At 44.4% G+C, this 18,749-nt stretch overlaps 1 long non-coding RNA gene across 2 annotated transcripts; it reads left to right on the top strand.

Annotated features, from left to right (window-relative positions):
• Positions 1-1,201: 1,201 nt before the first annotated feature.
• On the top strand, positions 1,202-15,688 carry LOC142577897 (uncharacterized). Of its 2 annotated transcripts, none has more exons than XR_012827094.1 (4): positions 1,202-1,272; positions 1,410-1,528; positions 15,326-15,465; positions 15,606-15,688. It is a non-coding gene; the product is annotated as an uncharacterized LOC142577897 (long non-coding RNA). The 2 variants fall into 2 exon arrangements; XR_012827093.1 differs by having other exon boundaries at positions 15,557-15,669.
• Positions 15,689-18,749: the final 3,061 nt, after the last annotated feature.

Raw genomic sequence — 18,749 nt, forward strand, 5'->3', positions numbered from 1 at the left:
CCTAGTCTGTACGGCTACGCCATGCTTATGGGAGTCGGTTGCAAGCTGCCGACGAGCACCAGCAGCAGCGACGATAGCAGCAGTAGTAGCAGCGACGACAGCAGCAGTAGAAGCTCTTCCAGCAGTGACAGCGGAAAGAGCGACGTCGCGCCGGCCGGCCCGTCCCAGTCAAAGGACATCGAAAGCGTGCCGTCCACTTCCAGCTCCGCAGCCGTCGTCGTTAGGAGCGAGCCACCGGCCGGAGCGTCCCCGTCGAAGGACATCGAAAGCATGCCATCCACCTCCGGCGCCTCCCAGTCGAAGGACATCGAAAGCGTGCCATCCACCTCCGGCGCCTCCCAGTCGAAGGACATCGAAAGCGTGCCATCCACCTCCGGCGCCGCAGCCGTCTTCGTTAGGAGCCAGCCACATATCTATATACAGCCGAACCTCGTCCGTCCGGCGGACTTTCCTAGTGACCACCCGGGCCAAGTTCACGACTGGAGCGCTTGGCCCCAGTTCCCTCCCAAGAAGAAAGCGGATCCACAGCGGGCGATCGTGGAGAGACTGCCGGCCATGCTTCCCCGTGTCACCCTCGTCAACCAGCACGAGTTCCAGCTGCCTAGGATGGAACTGCTGATACACACACAGGGCAGGCGAGTGTTTTTTACAGCTGACGTGGTTTCGCGCCATAGTGCAAGGGTCTGATCTCGAAACGGTTCGCGTTCAGAAGCGTTGCAATATCGCACTCCACAGGGCAGCGTGCTGGCTTCCGTTGTTGGCATGAGCGTTCCGAGCACGCATTAGCGTTCCTACCGAGAAGCCTCACATGCCACATCGTGGTGTACATGCCGGTCTGAAAAAAAAAAAAGCAGTGGGCAGTAATCACGCGAACGATAATCACTTTCATTTTGCGAAGGCATCCCTGCAGTTTAAACCGATTCAGCAAAGCTGAGAGCAAGCTGGTTGAGTCGGCCATGTTCGTGCCTACAGGCAGCGCGTAATTCAGACACTAGGAACAAGCACTTATGCGGTGACTCACGTATATTGCTGTTTGTTCATGTTTTTCTCACTATGGTCGCGTGCAATCATCATGTTTAAGTGCTCGTTTCGACGCGTGCTTGCGTATCCATCGCGTGACAACGGTGTTCGTCAAAAATGACCGTGCCTCTACTATCTCCCTCGCATGCAGGTTCATGAACCCAGCGCCTCAGTTCCGGATTACAAACTTGGTGGATGAGTGGCAGTACACGGCCTGGCTCACCTTCACGGATTCCACTGGGAGCCAATGCGGTGAGTGTGAGCCAGACACTATGGTCGTCGGCCTTATAGCCGCCTCCATAGAGAGGCGTTTTTCTTTACATTTTTGTGTTTGTCTATTAGTGGCGAAGCAAATTTAAGCCCTAATATGTATCTTTGGACTTGCGCAGTTGGTCAGTACTGCCACCCGGATTCACCGCGGCCCGGTTTCTGGTTGTACGGCCGGGTGCTGTCGTTTTCCAAGCTCAAGCTCTTCTCCAACGAGAAAAAGAAACCGAACCCGCCTCCGGTAAGAGTTCGTTCGCCGCTTCCCCATTTTAGTCGCGATTGCTAGTTATGTCGCCGTCGTAAGGTGCACAATACTTAGCGAGTTTGAAGAAGCGTACGCTTTGCACTAACACCCTGGTCAGAAGGCCCTGGGTTTTACCTAGCTCTAGTGCCGTAAATATTCAGTTAAAGTGCAGTGTGCGATCGCTCAAAACTGGCCCAGCGACATTTGGGGAATCCGTCAACAAGACATGACGGCGCGGGTGCTACAAGTTGTTACCGTATTGAACTGTACGATTTTTTGTTAGCCCAGGGAGGAACGTGGTCTTATATTTATACTCGTCGCTACATGGAGGAGGGGACTATTCTACAAGTGACCACCTAGTCGACATTTCCATTTCGTCTGCTGCTGAATTGACTAGAGCCGCCAGTTTCCTTCTGACGCGCACTCCAGCCCAGCTAAGGAGAACTTTAGCAATGGGCGAAATCGACATGTCCATTATTTGGACCCCTACAGAATGCTCGTCCTCGCCTTTCATGATTTCTGCTGGGTCACTATATCTTGTTTAAAAAAATGCGGCACACATGACCGAATGCCCCAAGAAGAAGAAACTCTGATTACGGTAATTTTTGTTGCTATAGAATATGGATCAATCAACGAACGCCGTGAGGTAACAAATAAGTTGAACGGTGTACGGAACTTACGTCGAGTTGTCGGAGCTTGTCTGATAGTTACCTTGTTACTTGCAACGCCTCCTTGCACCTAACGCATGGATCCCTGAGAGATAAGGAGCAAGGACCAAGGCGTGCTACATACTTATCTTCATTCAAGGTACCAAAGACTGTCTTTTGCTGATTTCAGTAAGCTGTAGCTCTTTGGTATATTCTGTTCTCCACCCTGCTTTGTTTCTTCAAAGGGAGTCGGAAACGGTAGTGATGTTGCAATAGCGGCACACCATTTTGTAGGACCCACGCATGCCTTGCCTAAAAAGGCCCGCGCACCCTTCCGAAAAGAGAAATACGCAAATGTAGGTCCTATGGATAGAAATTCCTTGCTTGCAAGGAAGGCCCACTTCAATCTCGGCCCGCAATGACATTGGACGAGGTTCTGCAGTAGACCGTACCGACCAAGGTGTATTGTTTATCCGTAGGACGGAGAAGCGCGCTTCGATGAACTTTTCTTTCGGAAGGCTCGAAAACACCTCGCCTGGAAATTTGACCGACGCGATGGTATATGCGTGCGAGGATGCCTTTAGGTGAATACTAATCCGAAAGACTTCCCTGAAATTCCTCCTCGACTTCTTTGTATACGTGGTGCGCTTGTGGTCATCATTCGCGAACAGGACGGGGGCGACCACATGTATTTCGAAGTCGTCCTCGCCAGACGCGACAACAGCGTCTTCTGCTACGGCGGGCACCATTTTCCACAGCGCGTTTACGCAAAACGGTCTATCTGTACATACAGACGTTCGTGTATGGAGTAACCGCCGCAGAAGAGTCCCCAGAATATACAGTGCGCCACTTGCTAGTACTACGTGTACTTGCTCCTGACGTTTTACTACCCCCCTAGTAACATTTGTCCCACATAAGACCTAATAGCATAGTGTAAAAATTTGTCAGTATGTGTGAACATGTTGGTAAAAGGTAGTATGCAACCTAGAAGGTGCATGTACATGGAAAACAAGTGCAAGTTTGCACTAAAAGAAGTTTATTCACACAAAAATATTTACACAGTATTGTGAGAGAGGTAATACAGAAACTAATAAAAAATAATAAATGATTAGTGACTTAGTTATTACGGCACGGCAGCTGTCGCATTATCTCCAGCAAGCATCGCTTATAATGTATTTTTACATTCAGAGCTGATGTCTCTACGCATGTTTGCAGAGTGAAGCCTGCACAGAAACAAAATGGTCAGTGTTAACATCATGTACAGGTTAGCACATCACAGACATAGAACAGCTTTTTAAGAAGGTTCACATGAAGTCTAAAGTTGTAACTGTCATCCCTGTTTACTTACAGAGGAGATAGCAAGGATGGGGCACATTTCGCAATGGATATCCTTTGCTGCGTTGTATTTTCTACGTGTTATTAAAGTTAGCAAAGTGTGCGAGGTCGTTTCCGCAAAAAAGGGAACAGCCTAAAACTATTGTTATAGCCCCCAATGTTGTGGCCTGAATAAATTCAGTTTCTCAAAATGTTTTCTTAACGAATTATCTGAATAAATAATTTGCTCCCTCAAAAAGTCAAAACATGGTTTATTCATGGTGACGCAGAGAAGGTGGGCGCGCGAGCGCTTACTCACAACTGTTTATTTTTGGAAAGAGAACGTAAAAGCGCCAGCTAGCTGCACCGAGCATGTGCAAAACGTGTCCGGGTCATCTATTTTTACATAAACAGATTACAGAGCTTGAAGCAGTATTCAAGAATTCGAATTCTTTGTCAGTGATAGCAACCAATGGCTGACTGATGCATTTTTCAGCACGCCTTATTATATTGGAACGCTTCTGGAATTTGACGTGTTCGTTTATTTTTACTCGAAAACAAAATATCAGTGTCAAAAAATACCGGTTCACAATGACATAGGTTGCAGTGGTTAGACAAGTGCGAACGATTTTCTTTCACATTCGCACTTGTCTAACCAGCGCAGCCTATGTCATTGTGAACCGGTTCGCTGAAACGTATGTCATTGTGAGCCATAAAATTGTACGTTCAATATTTGACTATCTCTCATCCTGTACAGCCAGAGTAGGAAAGAGCAAAGAGTGAGTTCATGTTCAGACAATATTTACAAGACATTAGGTCATTGCGAATGCTGTGAAAACGAAGTATTTGTACGCTTCGTGTTTATAGCAACTTCAAGCGAACCGCATGACGCGGTATAGTTCAAGTATGTAAGAAAATCGTTCTTAAAACATTTCAGGTCGTTACTGTTCGCGCAATAATTACCTACCAAAATGCGGCCGAAGAAACTGAAATAGGATAACATCAAAATAATATGTTTATGAAGAATGATAGAAAAGAACATATCTTTTATTGTAATTCGGAGACAGATAAAACTTCAACGCAGTGCTCTCTTGAGGAACCGCTGTTCGCTATTTGTGCATTGTGCAGTTTAAAACACGGACAGTGCCAATATTAAATTACCTCACGCGACACTGCATCGCAGCTGGCAGAGAAGCTGCAGGAACGTTCACATCACGGAACGAAGAAAGCACCATGGGCTTCGCAAACACGTTGCTGGTTGGCTTGCAACGATGAATTAGCCACAACACAGAATAAGCATAAACATCAGCAAAAGTAGCTAGATTACTGCTACAATTCGCGACGAAATACCTACATCGCTCCGACCGTACCATGCCGGCGTCGCAAAGGAACTGATGGCGGTTCTTCGTGATTTGGGAGAAGGAAAGTACGCTTAATTCTGCAGCACAGAATTAAGCGTACTTTCCTTCTCCTAAATCACGAAGAATCGCCATCAGTTCCTTTGCGACGCTCTCCTCCTTTGCCTCGACTCGGACCACTGTCAAATTTGTGCGCATGCGCGAGATAGGCATGTAAAATTCTTTCCATCCATCCGCTTCGCCTCGACCCCCCGGAACTAAAAACCCTTTTTTACGCCGAAATATGCCCCCCTTCGTCCCACCTTCCGATGGTTGACTCAGACCTAGACATTCATCGCTTCTCGGTGAAACATGTGGCCGGCTTTTGTGTGCGCACCCCTTTCTGGGAACTGCACTTGGAGGAATGTACCTCGTGGCAGAGGTTGAAAAAATAAAATGACAAGACAGCCGGCTCAATTTTGTTGTGCATTTCGGGACTGTATAGTTTTATATTTCGAGGCAAATATTATTCTGAAAACCAGATTTTTTTTCTCCAAATGTAATAAACATAGAAAAATAATGTCATATTGGGTAAATTATGTTGTTATCCTATTTTGCGCACGAACATCCTTTAGCGCTTGCCTCTTTCAAAGAAAGAATTTTGATCCATGGCGCCCAGCGCAAGATAATGCTCAAGCCTATTGTAGTAGTATTTTTATAGTCAAATACATGTCCAAAGCATGGTGGCTATGGCGTTAGCAGTTTTCAGACGCCCGAAGCACGGCAAAATTATGGCCTTTGATATCCTGGCTCTTGGTATCCGGAATGCCATAATTACAGATGTCATGGTGACCACTTGTTGGAGCTCAAAATTTTGTAGCCGTGTTGTGAAGCGAAATCACTGAATACTAAGAGTGCATAATTATTTCTTTTCAATCTGTTTTCACACACAGCAAGCTACCATCGCCGTAAAGCAGGGAAGTTGGCATAGTAACTTTGCCTTCACTTTGATGCAACGTCCTATTAGTTACCTTTAATGTGCAGAAGCCGTCGGTAGGAGACAGGGACGAAAGCTTGCGAATAGGCACGAGTACAAAGCTACATTTTTTATACAGTAAGGCTAATTTCATTTTGTTTTCACAGAAAGGTGTTACCTGCACAGAGTTCAGCTTTTCTTTCTGTTCGACCTGTGCGCTTACTCAGGTCGACACTCGCGCTCACTCAGCAGCAGCTGTATTTTGCAGCCTTCTGGATATTTGAGCGACAACGTTCCAGCGCCGTGTTACCATGAGTTCCGGCTCTTTTTCTTCTTTTTAACAAATATCGCGACGCTACTGCGCTGACGCGTCCAACCTTAAGGCGTACTATATAATCCGCGGAATGCACTGATCTGATTACCTCGTTGCAAAGCTAATTGGTGGCCTTGCAGTAGCAGTGTGTGGTAAGGGCCGATTTACGCTCGAGCCCCACGCCGCACCACCCGCCGGCCCGCACGCATGTGGTCGGGTGAAAATTTGCTCATTTCGCAGACTGGTACACACATTTCGGTTTACACTGCATGTGCGAGCCCAGTGTATACCAAAATTTGTGAACCAGTGTGCGAAGTGTGCTGTTTTCTGCACGACCGCACGCGTCACGGCTCAAGCGTAAATCGGCTTTTAATTAACCAGCCCCAAGGCGGGGATAAAGCTGTGCAACTGGTGCGCGGCCTGCACAGTACTCAGCTATCACACCGGTCAGGTTGTGCAGCGCAAACAAATTTATCGGAGTGCGCTGACGTCACCGCACGCTCACGTAGTCCAGAAGAACCTTTAAAAAGATTAGTTCTAACAGTTTACGAACATATTTCTTTAAAAATTTTAGTAGCACTCCGTCAACAATAAATCGCTACCGACTTCGATTGGGGCTACGATTTAAAACAAAGAGCTTGATTCCTGAGTATGTCATATATCGGCACTAATGTGTGTTAGAAAAAAATATCAAAAACTCTCAAGTTACTTCCCATTCTAAATATTTTTCGTCAAACAGTACGAGCTGTGGACGTACTGAGGATACATGTCCTTCAGAAAAAAAATAGTTTGATGATGTATAGTAAAACATTCTTTACACAAAAGTAACGAGCCTTTTGACGCAGTACGAAAGTTGTTATATAGACGAAAGCTAGAAGACATATTGACGGGGCACTTAAAATATTCTATTTGCAAAAGTATGAAGGAAGTATTTTAACGGCTTATTTAAAATATTCTTTATACAAAAGTAAGAAGGAAGTCTTTTGACTGTGTATTGAAAGTATTCTTTATACAAAAGTAAGAAGGCAGTCTTTTAACGGTGTACTTAAAATATTATTTATGCAAAAGTATGAACAAATGTTACCAGAATGTAAATGTAGATGGACTGTCAATAAAGCAAATAGAAAGTTGGTAGAAGTTCTAAATAATGTTACTAGGCATATTTCTAAGGCCTACTCGCACTGCCCACGGACACGAGGCATTCGTTGGCGTCAACGTAATTGTACTGTTTAATCTTCACCGTCCATAGTAGCCTAATTCTTTTTCGATGTCTGGAACATGAAAACAATCGCCAGCCATTTGTCGAAGTATTAGAGAAGAGAACCGCAGCGCGCAGCACCTGTTAATCTTGCAAAATTCGCAACGTGGTGGCCGTTGAAAGTGTGATGGAAAAAGGCGGGCGGCGCAGAAACGATCCGTTCAAAGAATGAGGCCACCCTGCGTACGGGCCCAACTCCTACGTTTTTAGCTCGGGCCCAACTCCTACGCGGCCTGTTCAACGCAAAAAAAAACGTTTTTCTGAAATAACTTCTTGACCGATTTTAACGAAATTTAATGCATCCGAGCGATAAAGTTAAATTATAATGACTGCTGGAAGCCGAATTTCGATTTAGGCAAAGGAGAGGTAAGGTGTGCAGACAGGACGCAAGAGTAGAGAAGTGGACAGCACGAACGCCGCTTCTGCTTCCACTCTACTCTTGTGTCCTGTCTGCACGCCTCACCTCTTTTTTGCATAATGAATCCTTAGCGACTAGCTCAGCTTCCTGTCGTTCTAAGTTCGATTTAGGGCCGGAATTTTGTCGAAAGAATCTTCAAAAATTCGAACGCTCGAAGAAAATATAGAAACATGAGGTTTATAAATTAATAGCTCTCCGTCAAGAACAGATATGACGGCCGTGTAAACGGCATCCATTAGATCATTGAAAGTAGACAAATTCGATATGTCAATTTATATATTACGTAAGTTTGTTACGTTGTGTACAAGCGTGCTGCAAAAGCTGCAGTTACACATTACTATTTTTTTTTTCAGATTCGTGTGTAAAGCTACGTCCTCATTTGCGGAAATGAATACGCGCTTATTTCGGCAGAGCTTCTTGTGTCGTCTTCTCGCCTCGTGTCCCGTCTAAAGCCCCTCCATAAACGTTTTCGCCGACCAGGTTAAGTAGCGCCAACCTACCCTCCTCCTCTGCACACCTCTCCCATTCACCCCCTTGCTTCCGGCGTCAAGCGGAACTCGCGTAGCTGCAGCTTCCTGTTCCGAGTGGAAGTGACGCTATGTGTTTTTTTTTAGCGTTGTTTACTTTTGCGTCGATGGAGAGGCTTTAATTGTACCAGCTGCGGTTTAAACTCTGAATGCGATTCCATCTAAGAAGCACAGCCTATTGTAATCAGCGATCTGATCGTGTTCGCTGCTTCGCGTCAACCTGCGATGGTTTGTCCCACGAGAGACAACGTACAGCGGGATGTAGCGCCTGGGTGCTCGGAGACCACTGCCGTTTTTCGTGCATTTGGAAAACAGCGTCCGCGATCTACTACTTCAGCGGAATACAACAGCCTGTCACCTTTGCATTCTTCTCGTGGTGACTGGCACAGCTCTGCTAAGCACGCGCGGCCGTCTCACCATCGTCTAACAGCAGTCAAAGCGGAAATTCCCGCAGCGCAACTCCAGGAAGCGGAAACGACGGAACCGGAAGTGCCGGAACCGGATTTGGTGTGAGGGCAGAAGGCGGCGCACAACAAAGGTTGTCGGTACCTAAGAAAGCGGCGGTGGCGCGTGGATGCAGGGGTTTTAGTCCCGTCTACCTTTTGCGCTGTTTACGCCAGGATGGAAAACCAAGCACGAGATACGGAGTTCAGCGTGTTGCCGTAGCCACGCGTGCGTTTTGCTCCCCGAAGCGTAGAATACTGCGCGAATGCCATATATCAACTGGAACTTTAAGCAAGAATTATGCTGTACTTAATAACAGTTGACTTACGTACTTACCCTACGACTTACTCGCAGAATACATCCGAAGTACCATGATTTCAGCGCCAGGCCTCGCCACTTACTGGTTTTTCACACTTGCTCTGCCAAATTAAAATTATAATCCCTAATTAAATCTCGAACAGCGTGCTGGATTCTATCACTGTAAGTCATGGTAAATTCATTTCCATCAACGTCTCACAACACATTCCGGTCAGTTGTCAATCCCTTTCAACGTATCGTTGAAAGGGTTCAACGCGTTCAACGTATCGTTGAAAGATGTCCATCTTGACACTCGTAAAAGGTTTACAACTGTAGAACGAAGGGCCTCCGATACAATTTTTGTGGAACCGATAAGAATTGCGCCTGTCGCACGGAACGCTTTCCCGCTATAATTCAATGTAGCAACTCCTTTCGTCGCAAGCTGTAGCAGACGATCGATCCTCTTTCATTTTCAGGTTGAAGCGCGCTATTGTTTTAAAGAAACCTCTTCATATATTGCATTTGTGTATTTCTTTTCAAAGGCGCACTAGTTACTGTGCGTGTATACGTGTGCCATTCAAAATAAGCCTAATGTAGGCGGCATTAATCCAAACACTCTCGATGACCTCGTGTGGAAAGCCAGTCAGACATCGATCTCTCTAATGAGTGATATCGCTCACATACTCCACGTAGAGTGGGCAGATACGGGTGCTACTGCGATATGCTGCGATGCAGATGTTTAAGATCTAATATTAGACGCGTTACGCAGCGCACTTGAATTTGCCTCTCGGTGATCGCAATGAAGGCCTGCCCTACCGACTGATTGCGTTTGCAGAAAAATAATTTCGGAGTGATTTTAAACGCACACCAAAGATAAAAAAAATCTGAGCTGCATTAGAAAATTCCGTTTCTCTTACTTTAAAGAAAAATCCTGTCAGGCGAGGGGACCCGAAAAGACGCCAAAGAGCAAAACCGGGGTGGATGGCGCATTGAACTTTGCGAACCAGATTTGATTTTGAAAATGAAATTTGACGGCATCTGCCTGGGCCTAGATTTTATCGGTGAAGGTGGACTACATTCTTTTGTAATACAGCCAAAAAATGAACTTCAGGAGTTTCAACATCGTATACTTAACCGCAGCGGCCGAAACGTGGAAAAATATCTTGAAATGTGTGACGTCACTAAATGCAGCGGCTCTGTCGCGGCATTCATAAAGTGAAACATCAAAAAAAAATTTATATAAACCACTCTAATATGGCGAAAGTAAAGGTTTGAGAGAATATATTAGAACTTTAAACTTATTTGCTGTTTCCCTTTGGGGGTGGGGGGGGGGTTAAACACGGGCGGCTGACTTCAAACCTCTGGTACGATGATTCGTGCAGATATCGTAACGCTTTGCAAAAATATTCGCTAATCCCAGAACACTGAGTGTCAGATAATCTACATCTCTCCTCAACTGAGGACCGTAGATAAGCGTGGCGCCCCCTAATATTTCGCAAATGTCCATGTGTCATCTGTGTGTACTGTCTTTGGAGCATGCTGTATAATGCATAGCAGTTGTCTGGGGTTGCCCAATTTAAGTGGCCATCCAATATTCTTTGGGCATAATTCTCATCGTTTATGACTGCGAATTCAAAAGTTACAAGGAAGCACACGCTGCTTCCCGCGCCTTGATTTGGCCGCCATTCGAGAAAAAACTTTGATATGTTGCCAAAAGCTGTTGTCTGTAGTCATTCTTCTTTCACTGCCTTTCCTAAAATAAATGCACGAAGTATACATTTTTGACATCAGTGATAAAATTCGTATAAGAAGTGGATAAGAAGCTGTAAGTACTCGGGAAGATAGATCAGTGTTGATTACGAATTCACAGATTTCCATGAAGGGACTACGCAGGCGACCGCAGACTTCAGCGGGCCATTAAAGAAGCATTCAGAAAGTTCACGCCGGAAAAGAAACCGGCATTTCTTATAGTCGTCCTGGAAGGGCAACCTTCGTCACCGAATTGGAACGCTAATAGCGCACTCATAATTGATATAAACTGGTATGTCATCAGTAGACGGCAGCCATCAATTTTGTTAAGTTGTCAACGGTGAACTTAGCGGAGCATAGTGCGTGGTGGCCAGTGCTCCAAGATGGTTCGGCGATATACATCGGCATAACATACACCCATTCTTCTTGTCTTTGGAAGCGTCGATATATACATTCACGACTAATACTTGCAGGCCTTGAACCCCTGTAAACTAGACTAAATGATTCAAAAGGCTGTCCGACAGGAATATTTAGCGCATCTTGAAATTCTAGGATGACGAACAGCTTAGATTCTTGTTGTGGTTAAGGGAAGTTTAAAAATTACCTGGTATTCAGATTGTTTTTGTTGACTTTGTATTTTTCTCTTCCCATCTCCCTTATCGGCCACCTATCGTTTGGGTCGGGAGATAAGCGCGACGATGGCACATGACCTCCGAGATTGGAATATTTCGGAGGCTATGGTAGACGGCTTGTACTGTTTGTACCGTTCACCGTAGATCACCGGACATGGAAAGCACAATTATAAAGCGGTCCTGGCTTCCACTTTCGCGCTTTCCGGACTCACGCACAGATAGATTCACTTAGGTGCACCATGTATGCGAGATTCAAAGCGGAATAGCATAGCGTTTCACGCGTAAGCTACGCTATACCAGAACTCGCTTTCTGCAAAGTTCGTTTGCGGAACGGTAACACCATTTCACTTAATCCTGCTATTATAGTAATGTTAATTTAAACCTGTCCTATAAGTGCTTTCGCATTCACAACTCTTAAGTGATTGGGTGTCCTCGGATTTTTGTTTTATAGCGAAGCTTTCTTCGCCTCTTCCTTCGACTTTCCCACTGCTGCTGTCGCGCACACCGCGTCGAGAGGTGGTTCAGATCGTGCATGAGATTCGCGAGTAAGAGGGCAAAGGCGACGGGAGAAACTCGTTTTCCCCCCACCGAGTCGAATGCGCACAGTGCCTTCTAGAGCTCCCTGGTCGTCGCCACATTAGCCTCTTAAGTGTAATTATCCATACGCACCCTCAGAAGCCTACCAGAAACTGCAGCGCGTCCCCTCCGCGTCCCCTCTGCATGCAGACCACAGGGGACGCAGAAATGACTGTAGAGAGAAGGAGAGGGAGAAGAGGCAGTTCCCATATACGAGAGGGGAGGGGGGAGCAGTTGCAGGGAAACAGGCCAAGCTTAAATAATTGGTACGGTACAGTACCTTGCTGCTATTTCTAAAGAATTAACTGCATGCAAATACGTCAAGCGGGCAACTTAAGCAGGGCATGCAGAAGCAGAGCCGTGTTAATTAACGCGCACCGCAGAGTCCAGCAGACACTGCGGAAGCAGTCGACCGTCAAATCAACACTTCTGTGCCCGCCGCGATAGCTTTACGGCTATGACATTGCTAGAGGTCGTGGATTTCATCCCAACCGAGGCAGCCACATTTCGACAGGGGCGAAATAGAAAACACAACTGCACTTAGATTTTGGGACACGCTAAACAACATCACGGTGTCAAAATTAAACTGGAGTACGCCACTACGGCTTGCCTCATTGTCCGAGTCTGGTTCAGGAACGTACAGCCCCATAATCCAATTCAAGTTTTCTAGTTCTGCCACAATGCGATGTGCCATGTGAAGAAATGACAACCTTCAACCCTCTCAGAGGTTATAAAATATGGCACACTACAACGCCCCAAGTAAACATCTCTCCCTGTGCGTTTTATATACTAGGCAGACAAAAAGCAGTGGTACCTGCAAAGTAATGTTTAACAGCAAGCCCCTTTCGTGGTAGCCTAAATGTTGAATAAATTAAGCTTTAGCCGCCAACACCACCACTAATCAAATCGAAGCTTCGCTTACATCGATTCCCACAGTACGTGGGATCTGCATAATTTTTCTTGTGGATTTCGGCCATTGCGGTTGTGCAAAAATCCTTGAAACTTCCAAAGTTGACTTTTCTAGGATACAACACAGACAATTTTACATACAGAAGTACAACTAGGTTCGAGGAGACGTCACTGCTGGCTGGTACAGGAGTTTCGCTTCACGGCGACGGCACCACCAGTCTTTCGTTTGCGCGACTGTACAGGCTTACCATGCTGGCGTTCTCGCGGCAAGAGTGGCTTTCTTTTTCCATTCTTGGCATAGGGGGAGGGTAATTTGCTAACATACCAGAAATGATATTCCTCTTCATTGTAGCTTAATGACTGGAACAGAAGAGGCGAAAGGGTCACGAGGCGTAAATGAAATTAATCTCTTCTTTCAGCTAAAATACAGAAGTGCCCTGCTAACGCGCCTGTTACCACTATAGTGTATGAAATACGCTTCGGCTATCTGCCCAGACAACGGTCCCGTTGCCTGTAAAGTGTGGGGCTCCTTTAAATTTCGACTGAAGTTCCCGCACCAGCTTAACATCAAGTCATGAATTTTGACGGTGTCCTGCACGGGTCTATTTATTTATTTATTTATTTATTTATTTATTTATTTATTTATTTATTTGTTTATTTATTTATTTTTATCGGTAAACTGGGCCTACATTGCATTGTAATAGAGCCAAAGAGTGAACTTGGCAAGTTTCACGAATTTCCATTGCACCACAACATAAATGCATTTAAATCTGTAACGTCACACTGATGTGTGGCACTGGAGTTCTATCGTGGAATAAAAAAAAATGGAAGTTTGGCTTGTAGGAAGCAAAGTTCAGAAGTGGAAGTGTTTCGTAACTATCAGTGTCAAAATTAGCTAACATCTCATTCACATACGATTTCAGTGAGTCGCAAACAGTTGCTAAAGGAGCGTGTGAATCTTTTTCTTATTCAGGTATTTCCCGAGAATATTGGTTTCGGTTTAGTTCCCACGTAATTCAGGCTCAGGTTGTTTGACACCTAGTGCTTATGTACGCGAGTAGTTCTCCCCACGTTGTCCCTCTCCCTAACCCCTCTCCCCAGTTAGGTCACAAGCCATTCTTTCCGAAACAATATGCTTTGCTCAATTATGACTCAATGAAAAAATACACAATTGCATTCTGCTCAATGAACCCTTGTCCTTAAGTAGAGAGAGAAAGCGACGAGTACTACCGACAGCATGGCACCGGCAGGTTCAATGTGTATGCACCCTTAGCTTGTTTCACGATGGCCTGCATTGCCATTTGCTTCACCATTGGAACACTGAAATGCCTCTATGTTGCCGTTTGATTCATTGTGTACAGAGTTTGTGCTCTGTGGCTTGATAGCACTAGGTTGTGGGTTTGACGAGATTCCGGTAACAAATAGCGGGTGGTAAACAAAAAAAAATTTGAATCCCCAAGCTTTCGGAGCCTGGTGAGAGTGCAGGAGGTGCCAGGCCAGTTTTCTACCGAACTAATTCATGAAGTGTTTGGTGCTCTTCACACTATTGTGCACGGCCAATGCTATCGGTTCGCTCAATACAGTTTGACTTGCTTTCCTTATGAGTGGACAGTCCACTAAAGGTGAGTGGGCTGCCCAGTCGCACACTAAAGTATTGGTGCTTCAAGCAGGCTGGATTTTGATTTTACAGCGAAGCTGTTAGCCTCTAGTTGGTCACCATTTTTCGTGTTCGCATCTATCGGCAAAATTGTGGGCCGATCCTGGCGACAGTGCTAAGACAAGAGCAGTGGCCCCTACTCCAGTGTGGCACAGGCTTCGAGCAGTTAGCAAAACTTAGTGAACAGTGCAGACATTCTCTGGGATCGCTCATGCAACGTATACAGAACAGTATACATTTCAATAAAGAACAAGCATAAATCAATCATCCAAACCACATAACTGATAAGGCGCTCCTGATAACAATGCCAAGCACGTAGCTTGGCATTGTTATCATTTCCAGGTAACGATTATTGCTGCGCAAGCTGCCACAGTGATGGCAGCATGCAATGTGAGGAGCAACGTTCCTAGCCTTTCATATATAAGAGAACCAGCCGATCAAATGACTTCAATGTTGTTGCAGCACCGCTATGGGGGGCAGCGTGCTGTCACAGTTACCATTACTCTAAAGCAATAAAGCGTTGCATAACCCCCAGTAGTTGCAGTGGTTGTTTTCAACAGCTTCACTGGACATACACTTTTGCAAGGCTGGGACGTAGAGTCAATTTGTTTGCAAATATGTATGTCATTTCAATAATGAAAAATAAGCATGCAGTCTGTTCCCTAGACCAAGGCCTTCCCCTCTCCACTCCAAACTAAAAGCTCAACACCAGAAACTGCCCTCCTTTGTATGTCTTGCAGATCACTCTGAGGTGTTACCGCACTTACCGTATCCAAGTGAATGTTGGGATTTTGGACGATTACGGACACATCATCAGCGCATCGGTAGTCCGGCAATCTGTTGGTCACCGCTTCATTGCCGTCACAAGTTGAAATTCTAGGTGGGTGTCGTCCTTTGCATGATGGCTGTTTCCTTTCCAAATCTGTGAATTTCACTGTCCTCTTCTTTCTCTCTCTCTTTTCGTCCTAGAGCTGATGAAACCACGTTCCGTACTTTATTTTCATTTTTTTTTGCTTCTAGTCTCAAGCCTCCAGTCAAGGAAGGGTTCAAGACTAAGGCACGTTAAGCAAAGCCTCCCTCTGATGCTGTGAGCACAATGCATGGTATTTTACGAAAGCTCTAGCTAACACACCATGCTTCTTTCTGCTGAAAACTATGGTTTGCTTTAGAAAAGTGTTTTTACAATAGATGTACTTATTCAAATTTCACTTGCACGAATTTGTTATGACCATAACTGGAAATTGCAATGTCTTGTACACTTACCTTACCAGGCTATTTCAAGAAAGAAGTAGCGATTTTTTTTTCCACATGAAAAAATAAAAATTTTTCCATCCAATTCCCATTGCCCCAAGCCTCATTTTGTCATGACAAGCATCTGGCGCGTGCAGGAGCACCTGCAGTATGGTGAGGCACAGCGTCCGAAGTTGGAAACAAGGTTTCATGATAAGGGGGACGGATTACACACTAAGAAAAAAAAGAGTATCCCTTACTCTTTTCGAAGAGTCTGGACTCGTCACGTATATGACACACTTTGTGGGAGACACCCGAACTCTCTTTTGGCAGAGAGTCCCGAGACTATCTGTGCTCCATACAAGGTGTTTGCGTGACTCCGCACACAATAGTCATGCATACTCTGTTGTAGTAGTCGCCTATACTCTCTCAAAAGGGTTACAAGACTAGTGCTGAGGGAGTCGGTTAACAATTCTAGATGAGTCAGACGACTCAAGATAAAGTGTCACATGAACACTGCAAGAATGATTCCGGTAACTATTCTAGATGAGTCTGATGACTCCAGCAGTGTGTGTCAAGTTACCCTTAGTGCGCGGTGCCGGTCTCTTGCAAATAAAGTAAAGCAACTGATCCATGTAAGTCGTTTCACTCTTGGATGGCAGTGTCGAGCCGCTTTTCAAAATGTGTCAACAACTCTTGCTGTAAGTACACACGACTACGGCTAGTTCTCAAGAAGACTACTGTGAAAAGACAACATAGGATAACAAAGAATCCACAGTAAACGTGCCAAAAAGCACATGGCAGGCTAGGAAGAAAAAGTTAATATTTCATGAATCTTTGTTATTGTCTTCTGGAAAATTCAAATGTATCAGTCAGCACAGAATCACTATGAAAGCAAGACAGTTCTCATTACTATTAAACTGGAATCAATAGCCAACCAAGCAAAATGTAGCAAAAGCAAAATCCAATATGTAGCCTGCAGCTGCATATGCATGACACTGCAATGCCACTCAGAACCTTGATGAGACCCCAAAATATTATGTAACTCATGTAGAAGTTTAATTCACCACCGCACAAGTCTCTTATAATATGTCAAAAGATCTATAAGTTCAACCTATTTCCCTGTTCTAAACTTACGACTTAACATTCTAAGCAAGTAAGCTACACATAACAAATAAGACAGGCTGCACTTATGTGCAAATGAGACCCATATAATGAAGTGCAATAAAAACAACATTCCAACTTAGATTACATTATCTATGCATTATACTATGCTTGTTAAAAACAACTGGTTGGCAATTGATAATCCAATCTAACAGTAAAAACAGCTGTCTTACCTTATGGTACTCTTGTTGGCACTTTTTCCCACACAATTTGTGAATGTTAGCGTGAGGTGAAAATTGATCTGAAAAACACCACATTAAAAAGTTGTGCATCAATTTTATTCTGTCATACAACATGCAACAGTGTATAAAAACTTCATAACTGACAAAATTACAAAAATAAATACAGCAACACTTACACTGATCATTTATTTATGTTAAGAAACATACTTTTGCAAGACTAAGTATAATAGATGACACAGACAATTTCACAGGTAGAAATAACCGCTAATACAAAACTTTCCATAAAGCAAACACATTGACAAAATAAGTAGCACAGGAAGCTGTATTTTGTTACGGCAAAGATGGCGCATGAATTATGAGGACAAGGAAGGAAGCAGAACACATAAACTATACCCAGCTACATGCACGCAGCTGTAACAATACACGTAGTGCACAAAGATCCAGAAGAAACAAAGAGGAAGATGTGAGGAAGGCTTCTTTTACTCATCACAAGTCATCCTGTAAGAGCACATTATGCACTGGCTGTAATCTATCCTCAGCCCATACATGAATAAGTTACATTAGGTGCCACATTTACAAATCACTCATACAATGTTCTTGTGATTTCGCTAATTCCAATCTTTAACTAAGCAAGCATGACTGAGTTACATAAAGCCTCCCTACGGCTTGGCACATATACAGAAAGAAGTGTTTCTATAAACACTGGAGGTCACGGACGGATGACTGACACATACCTCTTTTAATTATTTTGTCTTTGTCATTATGATTATCTATCACAGTAGTCTTTTGTAGAGTGAAACACTTCCAGATAATACACTGTGTGCAACCAAGTGTGAATACCTGTTCTCGATTTTATTTATTTCTACCTTTCTCTGGTGTCCCGCTAAGGTAACAATGGCGCAAAGGATTGTCTTCCCAATGTATGCATTCCCATACAACAGGAGCAGATGATAAGCCACATTAATGGTGCGTGAAATAAAACATCTGTGCTTACCTTTCCGCTGCCGCTCCAATCTGGAGTGATTTTTTTTTTGCTTTCTGTACACTAACACAGGTGCTACGTAGTCCCCTTCGTGCCCAAAGCAACTCTCAAACCCGCGCAGGATGTCCATTTTTTTTAATTCTAAGCAAAACTCTGGTTATGGGGGACAATTGCGAACTTATATTTTTGCTTTGTATCTTAATTATGTTGTTGAGCTTTAACTTTAGCCACTTCACTACTTTTCTGCAGGTGCAGACAGGCCATTGCACCAATGCTAGGTTTTGAAAACACCAGAGCAGGGTAGAAAGCGAGAACAGATATTTATAATTTGGGTGCCCACTCTGCATTGCATGGATATGTTTCAATGAGCGATAAAACTACTTGGTAGATAAACATATGAAAGATAAGGGAATTAAGCTCGAAGCCTACCATATCAGTAACTGGGAATTTAATGTGTAAATGAAATTTTGCGATTCCCAATGATGAAGAAACAGTTTTGAGAATATGTGCCAAGGTCACCAACTCACTCATGCTCACAAAGGAAACAAAATAAAAACAAGCAAGATTAAAAGAAGTGCGAATTTGCAACCTAAAGTGAGACACCTC

The sequence above is a fragment of the Dermacentor variabilis genome, chromosome 4, assembly GCF_050947875.1.
Source record: "Dermacentor variabilis isolate Ectoservices chromosome 4, ASM5094787v1, whole genome shotgun sequence".
Lineage (NCBI taxonomy): Eukaryota > Metazoa > Arthropoda > Arachnida > Ixodida > Ixodidae > Dermacentor > Dermacentor variabilis.